Raw genomic sequence first — 9,822 nt, 5'->3', positions numbered from 1 at the left:
ACTCTGAAGCAGTGACTGACACACCCACTCCCACTTACTGCCTGGGGTACTACGGGTCTGCAGCACCTTTATCAGCCTCCTTGTGTTTTTTACAACTATTTGAGGTTTGAAAATGCCCTGCTAAATGAAATACAGAGCCAAGCTGAGAAAATTCTAAATAGATTCCTATTCTGTAGCTGGCTGCATTTCTATGGAAATATTGATCATTACCCTAACCAAAACTTTTTCAATAATGAGATTAAAGAACACGTTTATCTTGACTTTTTACATTTAAAAGCAAGTACAAATAAACGTTGAAGGATATATGAAAGAACATGTCTGTATCTCTGGCCAGAGATGAATGGTGAGAAGGCATTGCAAAAGTGACATTACCACTCCTGCAGACCTAAGGCCTCTCTTATTGTGTTATTGAAACTTAAGGTGTCTGAGACCAGAGAGGCTCTGTAGGAGCTGTAGGCACCAAGTGTGGGGGTGGTTTGTCCCAGTAGCATAGCACAAGGTAGTCAAAATATGGCTCAGGATCAGCAGGTTAAGTGATAATCACATCTACACTTATTTAAAAATAGCAAAGTCTGAGGTCACTCTGCAGAAACTGGTGTTAGAAATGCCACAAAGAATAATAAAGACCTGCGAGTCTGGTTATAAAAAGAACAGTGGGAGGAAAGAAGGCAGCAGAAAGGTGAGATTTATGAAGACTTCTTGTACGGCATTATGGTGAGAGCAGAGAAGAAAAGCAGGATATAGGTAGAGACAAAGAGGGTATTTTTAAATCTCATCTCTAAAGATGCATGTGCCTTACAGACAAGTGATTACTCCAGCATATTGGTAAGGTCACATGCAGACAGGTACATACATCTGCAGGCATCCCTTCCCATTCGGTGCTATGAAATACACGTGTACCTTGCCCTGTAAATGCAGTGTCCTGTGGCTTTTATTGGTACAAATCAAGATTGCTCCATTTTGCAGATATGGTCCTTTGTGTCTACTTACAGCTACGCCTGTGTTTTATCAGGCTATTGTGCGTATTTTACAGAGGTTGTGCTCCCGAGATCTGTGCCACTAGCAGCAGGAGATGGGGATGCTCTCAGTCTGTATGGCCAGCATAGCAACCCTAGGTAACTGAGCACTAAACTAATCATCTTTTTCATGTCCTGGCATGATGTAGAGCAGGCTCATCACATGATCCAGCGAGCAGGCAAGCGCTGCTGGCTTGAAAAGGAGGAAAAGAGATGACATGGTGGCAAACTTCGCTCTCACTGAAGTGCAATGGTTGCCTACCTTTGCTGTGTTGAGGCAGAAGATTTGGTTATAAAGCTAAGTGGGAGAAGGTGATTGATTCTCAGCTAGTGAGGACTCGCTGTACAGCCTTAAGCAAAGCATTTACCCGTTTGTTCTTGCTTGTTGCCACAGCAAAAAGGGAATATGTGATTTTTTTTTTTAGTTTTAGATGCACTGTAAACAAAACTGTCTGTGAGATGGTCTGAGAGGATTGCTTCAGGATTGCCATTGTTGTTAAAGGATTGCCTAAGGACAGGGTCCTCCCGGCTGGGAGGATTTAAAACTGCATTGTGAATGCTTCAGCGGAAATAAAATACTATCAGAGCATTTGGGGTTTACCCCCTCTGCTTGAATGGTGAGCTCGGTCCTGCGGGCGTGTCGAGCATTAAAGCGCACTGGGGCTGGTGCCGAAAGCTCAAACAGAGCAGGAGACAGAGCTGCTGCCTGCTGACACACGCTCTCCTGCCATTCCTCCTAATGGGGCAAAGTGGAACAGCCTGATACCAAATTCCTGTTGGCCTGGAGAGAAATGGAGGGGGAAACTCTACTCGTTTCTGTCTGTTTTAAGGCAGGATGTGAGAGTGCTGCCTACACTTTGTTCTCCCTCCCTGCCCGAGCATCTTTGCATAAAGTCTCTGTGATCAATACTGATTAACTGTCTTCAGAAAAAAGGTCCTTCCTTCCTTTGTTTCTCGTGAGATAAGAAGCATCCCGATCCTGCCAGCCCGCCCTGTGGGAATTGTTAGATACTTTGCAGCCTGTAAAACCAAGTGATAGCTTTTGCACTGGACAGTGCACAGATGAGGTGACTCAGTGCATAGCTCCTTAGACAGGAGCAAGGTTTGTTTTTCCAGTTGATACAGCTGAGGAAGAGGCCGAATTATTGAGCTGAGAATCTTTTTATTTCCAGATGCTGTAGCTGATCAGGTAAAAAATACCTTTGCTTTGAGTCTGGCTTTTCTTAGTCTTTAGGCTTTGTTTAAAACCAGTAGCACCCCTGGGATTAGTTAATATTTAATTTAAATGGGAAAAGAAACGAAAGGAAGGCCACAACAAATGGTTCTAGTGCACAAATCTCATCTAGTGACGCAGCAGCTGTGAAACAAAGCCAGTCACCCAAGAGCAGCAGTTAAATGGTAAGGGATGGAGCTGGAGTTCACTGTCTCAGTGAGATTTATTTCACCCTCCCAAGGAAAACTAACCTTGGAAAAAATAAAACAGTAAATACTGCTTCTTTTTTCTGGTTGACAGTTTACTGCTTCTGAGAAGCAGTGGTTTATGGACGACAAGAGCACCAGACACACTGCAGCAAGAGGTGAAGCAGAGAGAAAACAGGAGATGCTGTATGGAGAAGGGAGGGAGACAGAGTGGGCAGGGCCACCCTTTCCAGCAGGAGCAATCCTGCAGTGAGGGGAGAACATGATTTAGGTTAGATTTAACACAGCAAAAACGACTTCAGTTTGGAGGGCTGTGGCGAGGTAGACATGGAATGGGTGATATAATTCTCCCTTCTGCATCCCACCACTCTTGCATGCACACAGCTATCAGCACCAGCAAGGTTTTAATCTTGATTTTTGAACCCAAATTTTTCCTCATGGACTGTAATAATTTTTCATTTGGGCATGTACTTCGTTTTGTCTTTAAATGCTGTGTTTATTTGATTGACCATAATGGCTCCTCAAGTTAGACTGTTATTTTATGTATTGGTTGGGGTTTTTTAATATTACGGCTATAACGGGACCCTCGTGAATCTTGTGGATGATAATACAGAGGCACTCTTTACCAGTTTAAATGATACTGTAGCATCTTGGCACATTTGGAGGTCAGGCAGTGTGGCAACATGATGAAAACTCCGGTTAAATGAATCATTTGTCCTTTTGTAATTGGGCTTCTTGGCACATCTTGCTGAGAAAGTGAGTTGCTTCAGCCCCGAAAAACTCAAGTTCACAGTGTTCACTCAAGTATCAAATCAGTACCCGTGCAAAAGGGGAACAAGCATTTGTGATATTAATTCTGTTCTGTCTAGGGACAACTGAGACATCTTCCTTTTTATTTGCCTTTTTCTTTCTCTGCAGCAATGTGCTCTCTGTTACCTGAGTAGGGCAGAATGAATGGGCAAGAAATTATAAATCTTTACCCAAACTTGCAAAAAGGCTCAAAACTATAACGTTTAACTGCTGTCATTTATTTGTGAGTCTTTGCATAAGTTTAATTTAAGGGAATTCAATGTGAGAGGTTGCTCATGGGATACTTTTGACATAGTAAAAAATTGGAATGTGCTTAGAGTCCTCTGCTTTCAGAAGAAGTTTGTATAGGTATTTAAAAATTCATGTCCTCAGTCAACCTTCTGGGCCTTTAGAAGCTTGCCAGAACTGGAATATGGGCTGTCACTCTGTCAGAGAACATTAAGCCAAAGTGCAAGCTATTTTCAAGATAGACATAATAATTCACCCCCGGGATACAGCAACTTAAGCAGTGGCTCCACCAGCAGCTTGCCAATGGAGGCTGTGTACCACCACAGGTCCGAGGTCAGCTCTGGAGGATGCTGCAGCCACAGGTCCTGTGGATCGGCCGCCTTCCTTACATTGTTCTGAACAGTTTTTAGAGGTAGTAAAGAAATGGGTGGGGGGAAATATCAGAGAGAGAATAATGCTGAGTGACTCTTCACTTGAGATATTTACGGTGAGCAAGAATAATAACTTTTTTTCCCCCATTCAGTGATTGGAAAACCAAGTGGTGTTTCAGTTGTGATACCAGATGTTTGGAACCCCTTGTTCAGAAAGATTTCAGGGATTTTATTTCGTATTTTTGAGACTCTCCTAAGGAAATATCTTTATAATATTAGGCTGGAATTTAGAGGTACTGCTCACAATGAGCTCAAGTTTGGCTTACTTACTTATACTCCCATTGACTTACATTTTCATACTCCCATTAGCTGCATTTTTCATACTCCCTTTTTTTAGTTGCATATTAAAATTGTGACCTTTAAATTCACTTTTCCATCACATATAGTACCTTTTTGTTACTTATGTTTTTAGGAAGCCCCAAACTGACTTAAACCTCAAATCTGGTACTGCAGATACAGCTCAAACAGTGTCAGTGCAGCTCACTGGGTAAATTATTATGTGGCCTTAGTTTCATATTACATTAGACTAAAGCCATAATTGCTGGTAATTCAATATGACAAAGGAAAGGAAACATCATATTCAGCAAATTAGGCTTCATATGACGGCATTACTTACGAAATGAACAGTTGGTCAAGGACTTTTAAGGACTATAAATAGCAGGAACCTGTAAATTCAAAGAGTGGAGTTTTTAGTGATGGAAAGCAGAAGCATTGCAGCTATTGGCATAACAAAGCAGAAAGAACCCTTCTGTGGCCTTGAGGGCTGAAGGGAGAAGTAGGTGGATCACATTCATTAAACATCCCAAGGGATGGGCTTTCTTTTAAAAATTTCAGTACTTCTGATCAGTGAGCAGCAGTTCTTCGAGAGTTACTGGGGTTTGCTCTCAGATTAAAGTTCAATAATATTTCCAGGTGAAAAACTGCCTCTGCTGAGAGCAGCAGGAGACTTGCTATTGATTTGGCTGGGAACAAGGTCTCACCAAGCATGGCAGGGCAGGGAGGATCTTCACTTTTCTGTTTACAAGCTTTAAGGATGTAAAGAGTGCAGAACAGGTCTGCACCAAGACCCTTTCCAGGACTGCTGAGCTCAGTGAAAATTGCCTTGCCTTTGTTCAGGTTTCCTGTGCTGAGGTCTCACTGGGTGTCTGGAGGTGGCAAAGCAGCAGGATTTTAGCATCACTGGCGTCTCTGGCCTGAGCTGTGTTCCTCCAGAGAGCTGCCCTCACCCCCGTGTCCTGCTGCCCACTGCTGTTGATGGGAACTCTTGCCATGCCTTTTCTGAGGAAAAGAATTGGGTTTTGCTACATCATGGAGGTTTTACTCCTTTCTGATTTTGATGTAAGGATTAAAATCTAAATGTTTGAGTCCTGACAGAAAATTTGGTTTCACCGTGAATTTTAGTTTCTTTTTATCTTGTTCAATTATCTGTCCATTAATGTCAGGCAGGAAAATGTTTTTAAGAGTATTCAAAAAGTGATAGAAATCCAACCATTTCCTATAATTTCCCTGTGGAAAATATAAAAAGCTGAGAAAATAAATCCTCCCCTGTTCTGAAATGAACATTTGAAGATCTATTTATTTCTATTTTTCGTCTTGAAAAATAAATTTCTGAAATGTTTTGTCCTGTCTGCCAGATGCTTTTGCTTGAGTCATGCATTTTCTCGAAATAAAACTCCCTCAAACATTTGACACGTCCTGTCTAAGGGCCAGTGCTTCTTACATGCCATTGATAGTGAAGACCTCTTACCTACCAGCAGTGACTGAGGAATCTCTTGGAAAGGAATCATTCCCATCTTTCAAGAACAATATATTTTTTATCTTATCTAAGAGTCTTGGATCAATAGGATAAAATTGACATAAGTCTTTTATCAAGCCTATACATTTTATCAAAGCACTGATCAAGAACTCAAAAGAGATTTGGGTCAAAATCTAAGCAGAAGAATGAAAGACTGTGAGTTGTGATATGTCTATCCCTGCCAACAAGCTCTATGTTCAAACAAAATACCTCATTCCTGGCAACCTTGCCACTGATTTTATCTTTAAGCACCTTGTCTGTAGTCTCATCTTCCTTTCTTCCCCTGATCCCAGCAGGGCTGGGTGGGTGTCAAGGGAAGGGCTCCAAACTGATCAATAGACTTTGGATCAGGCTATAGGCAATTACCGGGCAGTAATAAAAGATTTCAGGTAACATCTAGGGTGTGTTCAAGCCAGTTTTCCTACAAGACTAGGCAAATAGGGAAAAGATACACGTAATTTACCCTTTTGTATTTTTATTTCAGTCTGAAAATGTCAGCCAAAGCTCCAATTTACCTTTGCCTTTCAGTATTTGAAATCCTGTGTTTTATCCTACATTGTATGGTTTTGAAAAGTACTTTTTCAATTTAAAATATTTTAAAAAGTGCCTCATTTTCTCTCATCTCTTAAACTGTGTTCCAACAAAGACACAGAACCACTGAAAGGTGATTTACAAATTTCTCTTACTCTTAGCAATTTCAACAGGCAAATGAAATGAGCCATTCCTCTGCCTGGCATTGCTTGGTACACACTCGTATCACAAAGACACCAACCTGCCCCTGCTGTGCCTCTCACCTTCCCACCACACAGAAATACCTGCTGCCAAATACCCTGGGCCTAATTCTTTGCTCTTCTGTCTCCTCAGTCCCTCAATCCTGTGAACAATAAGTGTTTGTCAAGCTGGCTTCCACAGTCGCTAAATGGTTCTGCAATAAACATGAGGATCATAATTAAGATGAAAATATTTTCCCTCCTCTGTGTCCTCAGTAAACTAAAGGCAATGCTGTAGGTCAGCGTAGAGCTACACAGCACACCTGAACCAACCACAAACAGGATTTTCCAAGCTTAAAGTTGTGTGATGGATCTGCCTTTTCCTACCTTTCTCTGTATGTGGCTCATATATAGCAACACTTTTTTGTAGTAGCAGCAGTAGTAGCAGTAGCAGCAATGCAGATCTCGGGTGGTTTAAGTGAAAGACACAAACACGCGCTGAAGAGTTGCCAGCGTTTGCACACCCACAGGTGCAGAGGCAATCTGGCCTCTCTAAAAAACAGCTTCTGAGCCTTTCACCTGAGGCAGCTGAGGCGCTTCTCGCCACTGCAGCTCTCGAACTGCCAGGCAGCATTTACCCAGAGCTCTAAGAAGCTATTGCATTATGCCCTAGTAGTGTCCATGTATTGATCACGGGTGAAAGATTGCTAATTACGCACATTCCCATGATTAAAAAGCTCCGACTGAAATGCTGTTTATAAATTATTCTCTTACACAACGGAAACCCTTTCCTGTTGCATTAGATCAAGGTGCTCCCTTGCCAGAATAGAGGGATCCATGGGTCATGCTGGGGTATGTGCCCCTGGAGCTCCCCAGTTCCTCCAGGTGCACGGGGAATGCACAGGGCATGGCTGGGGCATTGCAGAGGCCAGCAAGTGTGGAGGCTGTTGGGCCTGTGGTACAAGGAACAAAGGGTATCCATTGGTGGGACAGACCCTAGTACCAAGGAACCTCCCCACATTAGGGTGACAAAAGAGGCTTCTCCCAGGATGCTCTGTCCTGCTATGTTAATGTGCCCCAGTTCTGCTTCCCTGGTTGGCCCGTTGGCCTCCCCGCCCCTTGTTACCTAATATGTCCCTGCCCTAGAAGGTTCTCCACTCCAGGTTCCCCCATTGGCCCTTGTCCCATCGCCATTCCCCCAGAGTTTCGCCATTGGCTCCCTTACCGTAGTCCTGCCTGTGTACCGCCCCTGTGCCCTCAGACCATTGGTCCCTGATGGTCACCCCGCTCCCGTACTTACACCTGGATCCTCCAAAGTTATTTGTCTTTGTCCCTGGATCTGTTCGGGAGCGTGGCTGCATTAAACTCCCCCCGTGGAACCCCATACGAGGACTCTTCCTGCATCTTTGCCGTCAGCCCATTTTAAGGAGCTATCCATGTGCGTGTGAGTGTGTGGTGGTCCTGCCGAGCGGCTTTGCCTTGGAGACAGTTTTAGAAAGGTCGCGGCACCTCACCATCCGGCACCGCCAAGCTGGAGACCGCGACGAGCAAGCAATAGCATCAGCTTTGCTTTCCCAGGCACCACAGAGTGGATAAACATGGATGGATCTTACGTGCCAAGAGGAGGAATGTAATTATTAATCTCATTTCCTCAGAGAGGACAAGGGGTGATTTATTTGGTATTTTACTTCTATAACACATTCAACGTGCGAGCTATCCCTTTGATTTTATGCCTTTCCTGCTATAGCTGCTTGCACCACTGAAATACTGTGGAAGTCTCATCCTGGCCACAAAGAGAAGGGAGTGACCAGGAGTGAAAGTCTGGGTCTGATGATCACATCCCATGGAGTAAAGCATGTCCTAGTGGGCACATGCTCCTGGGGGAAGAAGAAACCATAGGGACAGAGAGAGGTCCTCTTGCTGGGGCATGAGAGAGGGATGAGCCCTGGGGACAGCACAAGGCCACAAGTCTGGGAAGGTGAGAGTCATATCTTGGTGGCTGGGCTTTGGCAGGCTCCCCACAGAGGTGGGGAAAATGGTAATTTGAAAAATGATGCAAAGATTATTTCTTATTGTTCCAGGAAACGAGAGTTTCTTAGTGTCTCTCCAAGGACTTGAAATAGAAGTCCTGAATTTCTCCTGCCGGTATGAATAGCTGGAAACTTAGACTTTTGCCATATGTTGCTGAAACTTTGATGGAGAACTTTCCTTCCTAAAATAAAGTTGATGTGATTTGAGTATTAAAGCAGCATTGAGTTCCTGAGCTTAAGTTTCTCCTCTAAACTCAATTCTTTGCTATCAGTCTGTACAGTTAAAAAAATTAGTGAAGACCGTTTGCCCTGTTTTGAGGATTTTTTATTGGTAAGATGCAATAGGGACCACCTGTTTTATCTCCTGTTCACGGACCCATTTTCAGGGCTGAGCAAGGCCCTCATATATGAGACTGTAGCAATTTAGGATTTTATGAACATCACATTACCTTGCAACAGATTTACAAACTTAAGTCAATTTATCTCCTGATTCTAAAATATAACAACTGAATTGCAACCAGAACTATGAGTTAGTTAAAATATTACATGTAATGAAAGCACAACCTGGCAAGAAGTGAAATTGGAAAGTTTGTTCCTCAGAAATTTCTATATCACCATGGAAAAGGTCTTGTCTCTCTCCTGTGTCCATTTCACTTCTTCATCTCCCCACTGTCTTCCTGCTTTCATGAAATATATAGTCATTTACTTGTCTGTCAATTTACTGCTTAGTAAATTGATTAGGGGCCGATTCAGTATTAGGGGATGGACAAACATGAGAAAATATCACAATCACATAAAATCAATTTCTTTGAGAAAGAACAAAAATAAGGCTGAGAAGCGCCCTTCATGACATAGTAAGACTTGGGATAATTTAATATATGCAAATGTATACAAAGTGCCATAGAGGATATAAATTTTACTGAACATTAATTGGAAGTGATCTATGGTATCACATAGAGGTTTGAGTGGGCAGGCCATTTCCAGTTTGCATTTATGTGTGTGAAATGTGTGTGTGTGCACAGATGCACACGTGCACACAGCTCCGGCAGTGATTACCGGTGCTGAAAGCAATCACACACTGCAGCTGACAAGTCAAAGATCAAGTAGAAGTTTTTTTGTAAAATGGGGGAAATCCTGCTTTGAATAACCAATGACTTGACCTTTGTCAGCTGTTAGTCTAGTTGGTAGCAATTATCCAAAGGAGATTAAATTATCAGTCTCAAGGCAAGGTACTTTGCATCTTGAACAAGACCAGGGATTAAACACAGATACTTTCTGAATGCCAAGGGAGTTTCCAGCAGGATAACGATTTCAGAGGAAAAGCACACTACTGCGAGTTTTCTTCCCCCTTCCTTGCTCCTTTCCCTTAGCTTGAGAGCTCTG

At 42.9% G+C, this 9,822-nt stretch overlaps 1 long non-coding RNA gene across 1 annotated transcript; it reads left to right on the top strand.

Moving 5' to 3' along the window:
- Positions 1-7,689: 7,689 nt before the first annotated feature.
- Positions 7,690-8,657, top strand: LOC121659030. The gene is made up of 2 exons (XR_006014143.1): positions 7,690-8,387; positions 8,491-8,657. It is a non-coding gene; the product is annotated as an uncharacterized LOC121659030 (long non-coding RNA).
- Positions 8,658-9,822: the final 1,165 nt, after the last annotated feature.

Source organism: Corvus kubaryi, unplaced genomic scaffold (genome assembly GCF_017639235.1).
Source record: "Corvus kubaryi isolate FWS band 111438036 unplaced genomic scaffold, C.kubaryi_AGA036_p1.0 split3-73, whole genome shotgun sequence".
Lineage (NCBI taxonomy): Eukaryota > Metazoa > Chordata > Aves > Passeriformes > Corvidae > Corvus > Corvus kubaryi.
The sequence above is the reverse complement of the archived record's forward strand: the minus strand, read 5'-3'. Positions and strand labels throughout refer to the sequence as shown.